Below are 10560 nucleotides of genomic sequence, written 5' to 3' on the forward strand. Positions count from 1 at the left end.
TCACAAATATATTTTATGACTATCTAACAGCTTGTCTGCATATTGGAACACAACCTCACAAATAGCAGCACAAAAGTATTCGCAAAATTAATTTAATTAGTATTTTATCAGCTCTGGAGCATAACTACTGTGAATAGGTGTTGCACAGACAGTATAGTTTAATGGTTCCTGGAGTATTTTAACTCAGGACTCCATAACCTAGTTTTTCAGCCTTTATGCTTGTAAAAAGAGGGTCACAAAATCTGTCAGGCTGCCCAGCTGTTAAATGGTATGCTTATGTTTAGGTAGCTTAACTAAAATTGGTAGAACACATTGAAATATTTGGATAAAAGTTGCTTTACAGTGTTAGCACAAAGTATTATTATTAGAAACATTATTACATTATCAGCAGTGTGGCTTACAATGAAAGCCTAGGAACTTCTGGCTTTAGGAGATGTGGTTTTTTTTTGTTTTAACAGAAATATTCAAGACATTTAAAATAGAATCAATAAGGACATAGATGTAAGACAAATAACAGTGATGTTAACTTTATTAAAAAGCTTCATTGTGGTATCAGGCAGGAAGTGAAACTGCTTTCAAACTGCAAATATTTCTCAATCATTTCACGCACTAGCAATCTTTGTAATAGGTTTTCTGTTGTTTTTTGCAAAATGTTCAGATGAGCAGATAAAAGTTCAGACATGAGGGGAAAGGCAGTCATTTTTCTTGGATTTCACTAGCCATATATTTCATTCTGTGATTCAAAGTGATCTTAGAGTCTGCCTCAAAGAGCAGATGTGCACACTGAAGGTTTGAGCCCTATTTTTGTAGGGCCATTCCCTTTTATAAGCCAGCAGTGCTATATGCTATCAGCCTGCTAACCGACCTTAGGTGTTGACTCATGCTTGGTGAGAGTTCAGTCAGAGACAGCTGAAGTAGAAACAGCTCCCAGCTCTCTTCCCACCTTCTGCTGGGGACACTGCCTTGCCATGAGCCGGTGGGATGTGATGTGTGCCTGCACCCCAGCCAGGGCGCTGATAGCTCGCTGTTCTCCTGTGAGCTCCTGCTGATTTCAGGCTGTAAACCCTGCTGACTCAAGAGGGGATGCTTGTTCTGCTAAACCCTCCCTGGGATGGTAGCTTCCAACAGAGGGACAGAGGCGACAGCTGGCAACAGTAAATGCTTCATCCATCCCAGTTAATTCTGCCAGCAAATGTGCATCAACACTTTTAGGTTTTGTGCTACTTGGAACTCCTTTTCTGTCTCTGAGTATCATGTTATGTTGATCCCAGAGGGTCAAGTACAAAAGTATTGAGCACTTAGAGCTACTAAATGTCCTTAGTTGATGAATTAATGGGGTTTGAGAGCACTTGGAACTGGGACTGCTCAAAAAAACTTCCATTAAAACTGTTGCTTGACAGAAAAACAGTTTTTTCATTAAAAACAGAAAGCTAGAAAACTGAAACTTCAGCTAGCATATTCATTTCTGCACCTGGGTCAGATGCAAAAAGCACAAGGACTAAGTGTTAATTAGGTATCTCTTGACTCAGTAATTTTTGCTAAAAGTGCTGTGTGTGGGGCATCTAGACAAGCAGCAGGTGTTGTGGTAGATTTTACTTGTCTGATCATGTAGTTTCTAGCCACCATGACCCCAGTCTCTCTCTGCATCTCTTCAACCAGCAAAGGTTTATTCTCGCTGTACAAAAATAGAAATAAAAAGGTAGTAAAAGCACATGTAATTAAAAGTTTCCAAAGTAATTTCATTTTGCAGTTTGAAAGTGATCTAGTTTAAACACTTATTGGGTTATGTTTCAGTCAAAAGTTTGTCTAAATTCTGGCAAATTAAACTCTTGGTAAATTGAGAGAAAATTAAGTTTTTAAAAATCTTTTTAGTTCTGAGGATGAAAACAGCTTAATTTTTGTAAGAAATTATATGTTAACAGTGTCTACAGGTCTAGACACTGGCCTGGGATTTGGGAGGCCTGGATTCAGCTCTTTGTTATTGTGTGGTTTTCAACATATCACTTAGTTTTCCAGTGCTTCACTTCAGCATCTGCAAAACAGGAGTGCTGTATTTACTTTTCAGAGGTGTTGCAGAGATCAGTACTTTGGAGAATGTGATGTGCTCAATCACTATGGTTGTATAGGACAGTGAAAAGTTTGAAGCCTGTACTTTTGTTGTTCCCTGGATTTCTGTTCTTGACATTTTGCTTTGCCAAACAGGGGAAAATCACAAAGCAATCCAAAATCATAGCAATCTGCTGATCCTGCTCTGTTTGCTTGTTCCAAAGACTCTAAAGTTTTATTAGAATCTTTGCAGTGACTTCATATACTCTGTGTTGGACTTTATTGACCTCAGGACCCATGTGGATCAATGCATTTATTGTTTTGTGCTGAATGTCCTCAAATTTCAGAGAGTGATCTCAAGACTGCTGAGCGCTTGTCAAAGTCTTTCATTAGATACTATGTGCTTGTTTTGGTATCCACAAGTCTCTCAGGCATGACACTAAGAGGAACAAAAGCATTAGTACCTAAAAGGGATTGCTCCATTTGCTCTGCTTGTTCCTCAAAACTTTTATCGAGATAACAATAGTAAAGTAAGACCTAATGATAACATGCTGGAGGGCAAAGAGACCCCTCACAGGTGTTATCATTCATAAAGATACAACTAAAACAGCTAAAAGGATGGGATAGAGCCTCTCCAAGCCTTGCAGGGAGTTGGTGGCTGCAGGGTGTGCTCTGAATGTTCCAGGAGCCTTGATTCATTATTGTTATTGCACTGTTTGCACAGCATTTGTGAATGCTGTAGAAAGGTTTATAAACAAGTGTCAGATAACAGAAGTACTTGATGAGCTCTTGAGTCACACAAACTGCAGATAGAGGGGCACTGATGATTATGAGAAACTGAGTGATTTCTAACGCAGTTTAGAGGAGATGGAAGAGGACAGTGTGGTTTGCACCTGAATGAGTTCATCTGCTCCAGATGGTTCAGTTCTTAAATCTGGTTTTGGTGAAGCAGGTTGGGAGTTTTAAGATCATAAGATCATTCCGGTTAGAAGGGACCTTGGAAGGCCTCATGTGAAACCTTCTACCCAGGTTGGGTCAGCTAAAAGATCGGACCAGGTTGCTCAGGGCTTACTCTGGGTAGGTATTGAAAACCCCCAAGAATGGAGATTGCACAGCCTCTTTGGGCAACCTGTTCCCCTGTTTGATTTCAAAGGCTTTTATTGTGAAAATATATTTTTCCTCAAATCCAGTCTGAACCCCATTTGCAGCTTACACTCACTGTCCTCCCACTACGTACCACTGTGAAGAACCTGCCTCCATCTCCTTGATGGTTATCCTCGTAAGCACTGGGGGGCTGCTGTTAGTCTTCCCAAAGCCATCTCTCCCTCAAGCTGAACAAGCCCACCTCCCTCAGCCCATGCTCGCTGGGCAAGTGCTCCAGTGCTGGTGGACTGCTGAAGTCACTCTGGTTTGTTGATAGCCTGCTTTGCAGTCATACAGATCCACAGGAAGAAACCTAATTCATTCAAAATCAAAAATTTTCATTGGAAATTTCGGTTTTCCCTGTAGAAAACTGTTTCCAGTTCGAATGTGGTCCCAGCAGTCAGCCAGCCGATGTGCTGTGGGGCTTTGGCCTCACTGGCTCTGCAGCGTTGCAGCCGTGGTTGGGGCAGATTGTCAACTGGCATTGACAAGGGTCTCACTCAGTTCCAGGACTGCTGAAACATTACTCTGGAATTTCCAAAATGAGGTACTGTGTAATTTTAGGGAGGAGAATTCAAAAAATGCAACATTTTCTTCTCTGAATTGACTTCTCCTTTAGTTCCCCTTTTTCCTTCCCCCTCCAAGTAATTTTCTTCAGAATTGACTTTGAGTAAGGCACAGGCTAAGCCTACAAATCTTTTTTTTTTTTATTTATCCAGAGGATTGTGGGAAATGGGCAGGAGACCCTGTCATTAATAAGGTGTTTGTTTAACAGAACAAAACTATTTCCCTCTTTACTGTAGACTTCAGATTCTGAACAATTATTAACTTGTTGCCTTTCCTCTTCCTTCCTTCCTTTTCTCTTTAAAGTTGTACCTGAGGTTTTGCATTTTGCTCTTATCTGCTGCTTTCAACATATTAAAAGTAAATTTTTGTGGGATTGCAGAGGCAGAAAGCAGAGGATGTTCCAGAAGAGAGGCTAAAGTAACAATAATATGATTAATTATTGTTTTTTATTAGTAATTGCACCATTATAGATATAATCCTAATTTTGCATGTGCAGGCAAACTCAGAGTATATCCTAGGCAAACTTGAAAAGGGACTGTGTTGCTAGTCCTGGTGAACCTTCTCAATTGGCTTTCTTTCCTCCTCTCATGCTCCCTGCTCTATCACTTGACCAACATTCATGAGGACTTGGAGGTGACTACCTGAGGTGTGTGACATCATCAGAAAAAACATAGAGTTCTACCTGGCATGGTGTTGTATTAAGAAAATGAGGCAAAAGGACCAGTAAATCTCATTCATCCACAGAAGGTGCCTCACAATGTGAGGTTGAGCTAGTGGACTTCTGAGCCGTGGCTGTAAGTGTGAATGCTGTGCTGGATTGAAAAGGGCCTAGAAAATGTTATAAACAGTTGTAGCATTTGAAGTAATAAGACAGGCTTAATTAAATCTCATATTTCAGCACATTGGCTAGTCTCAGTAGGGATCAGGAAGGATTTTCCCTTATCCATATACAGCATTTTGTACTTGGTCAGGTGCATTATGGGGTTATTGTCTTTCTCTAAATCTGAGGCAGTCATTAAATACTCCAGCAGGAGTGGGGTGCTGGACATGAGCAGTTGCCTGATGTGGCATGGATGATTTGGTCTTCCTTTAGGTTGTCAGTTGTTTTCCTTGTGATTTATATTGTGATTCTTGCAATATAGATGTTTTTCTTGCTCCTGGATAAAGGTCAAGGCCATGAGAATCTTGGCTTCTTACTAGGATACCAATTTTTTAGCCCTTCTATCAGTACAATAAGGATTGGAAGCACAAGCAAAACCCCTGAAATAGAAGAAAACCCAGGCCATCTTTTACTGCACTGTGTAATATATTGGTTGCTAACACTGTCTTTGCACGTACCAACTTAGATCAACTATGTAATCCATAACTTTGTCCTATAGTGAAAACTACAAAAATTTACCAAGTGGGAAAATGCTTCTGATCCTTGAAGTGCTCTAGGAGATGGATAAGAAGGTGTTTTTTATGCCTGTGTCTTCTCCATGGCTGCAGTAGTTGTGACTACAGAACTATTTCTACACAGACATTCAGTGTTCATGTAGCTGGAAGCCTGGAAAGCTTTAGTCTTTTGGGAGGATTGAGAGGAGTATCTAAGCCCAAAGCTAGATGTTTGTGTGTGCCTGCTTAATTCCTGCCTGGTATGTGACTGAGCTTCCTGGAGACTAATGTAGCTACATAGGTCTCCCACATTCTCGAAGTCCTGATGTGATCAGGCAAAGGGCAGAGGTGTCTGAAATGGTGGCACATTTGATGCAGGTCAGACGTGAGGTGTTGAATCTTGGCCAGGATGTGCCTGCAGAAGTATTCCGTTATCCTGGTGAGCAATGCCGGGGGTAGCAGCTGAGACCTTATCTATCACTGAGTACAAAATGCTTATGGCAGGCACACCACGTGTTTCTGACTGCTGTGTGCAGATAGGCAACCTTTTAGAGTTTTGTGACAGTGGGCATCCACCAGTTGTATCCATCTGCCAGCTGCTCATGGTACCATGGAATGGAAAAGGTCATTTTACTGGGGTAGGAGAGTGTGGAAGAGGGTCAGAGGAAACATGACCAGCCTGGTTTATCTTGCCTGATTGAATGAAGCACATTAAAAGCAATCCAGTTCCTGTGCTATATTTCTAGAGAGTGGCCGAGATTGCTTTAATTAAAAGATTTTTTGTTAAAAGTATCTCTCTAAAATCCTTTATAAAGTAGTTACAGATCATTAAGATGGCTACTAATTGTCATTGATCATTGTTTACAGTGAACTAGGAGCAAAATTACGTATGGTATTGGCCATTTCTTAAACAAGGAAGGACCATCCCCACCCTGAATTGCTTACAGTTATTGCCCAGCATATGTATTGGGGGATGCAAGGAATATGAAACTGATCCCCAGTGAGTTTAGTGTGGAAGCTTCTGATAATGTTTTAATAATATGGAACTCATGCAAAAATTTAGCTTTCTTCTCAATAATGAATGTTCGTGAAAAGTTTAATGTGTATTTATTGGGTGTGTTGTGATACTGGCACATGAACAGAATAATAAGGGGGTTTGTATGCATGAAAGGGTTTTCACCTGCATATTGACTTTTAATTCTTTTTTTAAATGCTGAACAATAAGGTTTATTCTAATTAAAAGAAGAAGATGGATTATTCCTCCAGAGTGATTGTGGTAAAAAATTTAATTTGTGTTGTATTAATTTCCTCTTAATTGTTTGCGAGAAAATGACATGGTGAAATGCTTGGGCTCTGTGCAGAAATGAAGAGTAAAGTACGTTTGCAGTGTATGAAAAAAATCTTTGCAAAATTTGCAGAAGCTTGTCTGGTGAGCATATGCATCTGTGTATTGGTCAAATTATGTGTTTTTAAGTGAAAGTAAGTGAAGAAAATTATTAATGACACCCAGAGCCAATGCAAAATGGTTTCAGTTTCTTGAACAGGGCACCAAGATGTGAATCATCATATTTTCACTGTCAGAAAAACCTGAGTGTTTTTTCTTCAGGGTAACAAAGATACATGTCAACTGTCTGAATAAAAAAGCTCAGAGAAGGCAACAACATTAGTTTTACCATGAGGTAAACTCCCTCAGGTCAACCCCAGGCAGGGTATAACGCTCATCTTGGCAAGTCACCTCATGGTAAAACTTGTAATGCCTCGTCACTATTTTTCTGCCTCAATATACTGGTGTGCATGTTGGCTACCTTGAGGTAAAAATGCTGCCTCTTCATCAGCAGGCACCAGCCCTCAGTTCTGTACGTGCAGGCCAGCACTGTGCTCCTTGCCTGTCCCCAGGAGTGACAGTCAGCCTTTACCTTTGCCTACCCCATCTTTTCCTGCCTCTCCAGTGCTCTTCACAACATAGAGGAAGTCCAGTGTCTCTCATGAATTCATTTCAACCCACTTCACCAAATCTGGCTCATAAAAAGTTCTCAGGCTGTCAGGGGGACCCTGTTAACTAGTTTCAGAAAAATGTAATATTATTGAAAATCACTGTGTGGCATGTATTCTGCAACCCTGAATATGGCACTGAGACCTTCTTGCATCATGCTTTTCCCCTGTACGCTCTCTCCAGGCTCCTCTCCCATCTACTGCTTCTTTAAGCATTCCTACTGGCTTCAGGTTTGCCGCCTTACGCTTGGTGTATCCTCGCTTCCATCGCTACTGGAAAATAGGGACCTTCTTATCTCTCTATCTCATCTCTCTCTCATTTGCTGAAGGTCCTTTATTTGTTTCTGTGCTAGGAGCTGGGAATACAATTTTCCTTCCCACCAGTCTTATCTCCCAGGCAGAGCAAAAAGAGGTAAATTATTCAGTTGACCACATTTTAGCTGTAATGGGGTGAGAAGCAGATGGTTAATAGCCATTGTTATTTTTCTTTCCATTATATCAGCCATTGCAGGGGGAAATAAAGGTATTGGTTTGACTGGGGAGAGGTAAGGGATTGCATACATCCTGCACTTTTCTCTTTGGGTGAACGGGTTGTCATCAAAATCATATGGTCTGTGCTTTGATTTGTAGAACTTCTCCTGAACATTGGGCTTGCCTGGAGATGACATTGAAAAGTTCCCATATTACAGGCAGACAGATGAATGCCCTTGAGCTGAAAGTAAGACCTTGCTTGACTTAGAAAATGAATGTCATTTTTCTGGTATTGTTATTGAAGGCAGTGTTATACTCCTGTGTATCTGAACATGACAGCAGTTACAGCATAGGTAAGTGCTTATAATCATCTCTGATAGTGTTTATTTTAGAAGTCGAGTGAATCACTAGAATCCGGCTTGCTGAATGATTTTATTGGGGAAAATGGTTGCCTTACAGCTATGTAAACTCACAGAGGACCAGAAAATGATGTGGTACCAAGTCATCACAACACCTTAGATACATTCTATGTTTTAGGTATGGAGAATCTCTCAGTTTAGCAGATTTTATTTGAGTGTGCTGTTTGTCAATTACTCTTTTTAATTTCTGTACTAATTTTCCTTCCTCTGCTGAGAAATTGTGTTTTCCCATCTCCTCTTCCCCTACAATTTGAAACATCTAGTATTCCAGGGTACCTCTGTCAAGACTCTACATTTCTATTGTGGAGTTATTCTTCAGTATTGATCATTGTCTTCTATCAGGATGCTTTAGCAGCAAAGGGCCACAGTATTAACATCTGTTTGACTCCCTAGATTTTATTCTAAGCTGTGCTGAACCTACCCAAGATCAAACTCTTGATTTTTTTGTGAGTTCAGACTTCTTATCCCAGGTCCTGTGAGTGATCTCTTCATGTGGGTGGCCTCTGTGCTAAAAGGTTGGGCCTTGCATTTTTCTAGCCAAGTCACATGTGGCCCTCTGGAATCTCAGAAATTTTCCACTTGATAGAAGAAGGGGACTTCAGAAGCACTGCTATAAGTACTTAGAAATATAGGCTGAGAAAATGTTTCAGCGTTCAGATATCCTGCTGTCTTTCCCACTTTTGGAAAATGGTGGCATATTTCTTTGAAACTGCAGTTTGGCATAGTTGTAGGTATAGGCTGATTCTGACCTGGATTTACTTGTCTATGCAGAAACAGCACAAGGGCTTGGAAAGCTGCAAGATGCAACTTTAACTTGTATAAGTTATATCAGTATGTTTTGTCTTCATTGAGTTTTGAATTGGTCCGGATGTCCTGATGACAGCTTCCTGAGCTTCAGGATGCTGTGAAGGAAACACTTTCCCTTAGAAATCGGTATATTAAAGGTTCAGCAGATGTGCCAAAAGAATAACTTTTGGGTTCCTGGGTTTCAGATGCAAGTTGCCATTTTTGATTTAAGTACAGGCTTATATTATTAGAGAATGGCTTCGGCAGAGGCGGATTACCATTTACATGCGAGAGAAGTGGCCTGTTTCCTTTGCTTTTAAGGAGAAGGTTTTCATTTTTTCACAAGTAGATATGAGTTTACAATTCTTTCACACAAAGGACTTACATGAAGGCTTGCATGTAAGCAATGTGGTGGGTCATTAACAGTCCACTGAGGAGGCAGTAAGTGGTGGCAAGTATCTGCAGGTGAAAGCCAAGTAGATAAATATAAGGCACTTTGGAACCTGTTTTCTTATCTAACCTTTTAAGGTTGTCATTAACAGTTTCCTGTTTATCCTTCAGTTGAAATTTCTGCTCACCTTGAAGAAGCCGATTGTTCAGTGGGAAGACTCATTAGGAACTGTATCACATTCCATCTCAGCAATTGAGCAGTCAGCCCTGAGGTTTTATTCCCAGTTCTGGATTGGAAGGCTGCTTTAAGTAACAAAATGTTGCTGAAGTCTAGTGTCTTTGGCCATCTGAATTTACTTGCTTTAAAGCTAAAGGTTGCGTAGTTTTCATTTTTTCTGTGTGTGTATTTTTTGGGGGGCCCATTTTAAGACTAAAACCAAGAGGTATCTCAGGGGGTTTATGGTTAGCTCACGCTATGCAGAATTACACACAGTAGGAAATCTGGGGATTTCTCTCTCTTGCTTCAGTGACTCTAGCAGCTTGCCCAGCAATCCTACAGCGACATGTTGTAAGGGTCATGGATTTGGAGCAAAGCCAGCACTAGTGTTAGCAAGCAGAATTCTTTATGACTCGACCATTTCTTTTTTTTTTTTTTTTTTTTGCTATTGGCCTAACACAGGCAGCAAAAGTAACATGTCTGAACCTATTTCCTTGTCTGCTCTGGTGGTTACCCACTTTCTTCTCCCCTAATTCAGGGAAAGTGGGGAAGAAAAGTTTGCCTGTGCCCAGCAGCACTGCAGGTGTCTGTCCCTCTGAAAGAGTCCCAGTGGTGTGGGCGTGCTGGAAAGAAAAATCCCCAGTGACTTCACCCAGCTTGGCTTGTGGTGGTTACTCACAATGAGGTCATTTTTTTCTTTTTTTTTTTTTTTAGCTATGCATGTTTAATGCTACATCTGAGTTTTTGCATATGAGTGAAACTGCAGCCCTGGGACTGATTCAGGGAGTTTTCTCTGCAGAGTAATTTTGGTGAGTAAACATAGATAAGAGGAAGCTGGGTTAATCCAATAACTCCTCCCTCAAGGGCAGGTGCAGCGATGTGGCTCAAGGTACAGAGGAAATGCCTTGTTGACACAGGTGATCAGAGCAAAGTGGGTAAAATTGATATAATGATATGAGTTTGCAATGCAAAGCCCTGCTTTCCTCAAGGCTGCTATTTTCAGCCTTCCATAGCGCATCTCTGTTCTTTCACCTCCGTTTGGTCAGGCATCCTGTTGTGGGTAACTTCCCAGCTTCTTTTCATGATCTCTCAGTAGCTGCATTGCTGCAGTGTAGCTTGGACTGTGCTGTGCTAACCTGTGAGGATTATTAAAAT

At 40.8% G+C, this 10560-nt stretch overlaps 1 long non-coding RNA gene across 1 annotated transcript in view; it reads left to right on the plus strand.

The window, feature by feature from the left end:
• LOC127466958 (uncharacterized) overlaps nucleotides 1–10153 on the plus strand; it is a 94685-nt gene extending 84532 nt beyond the window's left edge. The window contains exon 6 of the long non-coding RNA XR_007902901.1: nucleotides 10120–10153. This is a non-coding gene — a long non-coding RNA (uncharacterized LOC127466958). The remainder of the gene's footprint in view (nucleotides 1–10119) is intronic.
• The last annotated feature ends 407 nt before the right edge of the window (nucleotides 10154–10560 follow it).

The sequence above is a fragment of the Manacus candei genome, unplaced genomic scaffold (assembly GCF_025592945.1).
Source record: "Manacus candei isolate 608988 ecotype Guabito, Panama unplaced genomic scaffold, ASM2559294v1 h1tg000011l, whole genome shotgun sequence".
NCBI classification, from domain to species: domain Eukaryota; kingdom Metazoa; phylum Chordata; class Aves; order Passeriformes; family Pipridae; genus Manacus; species Manacus candei.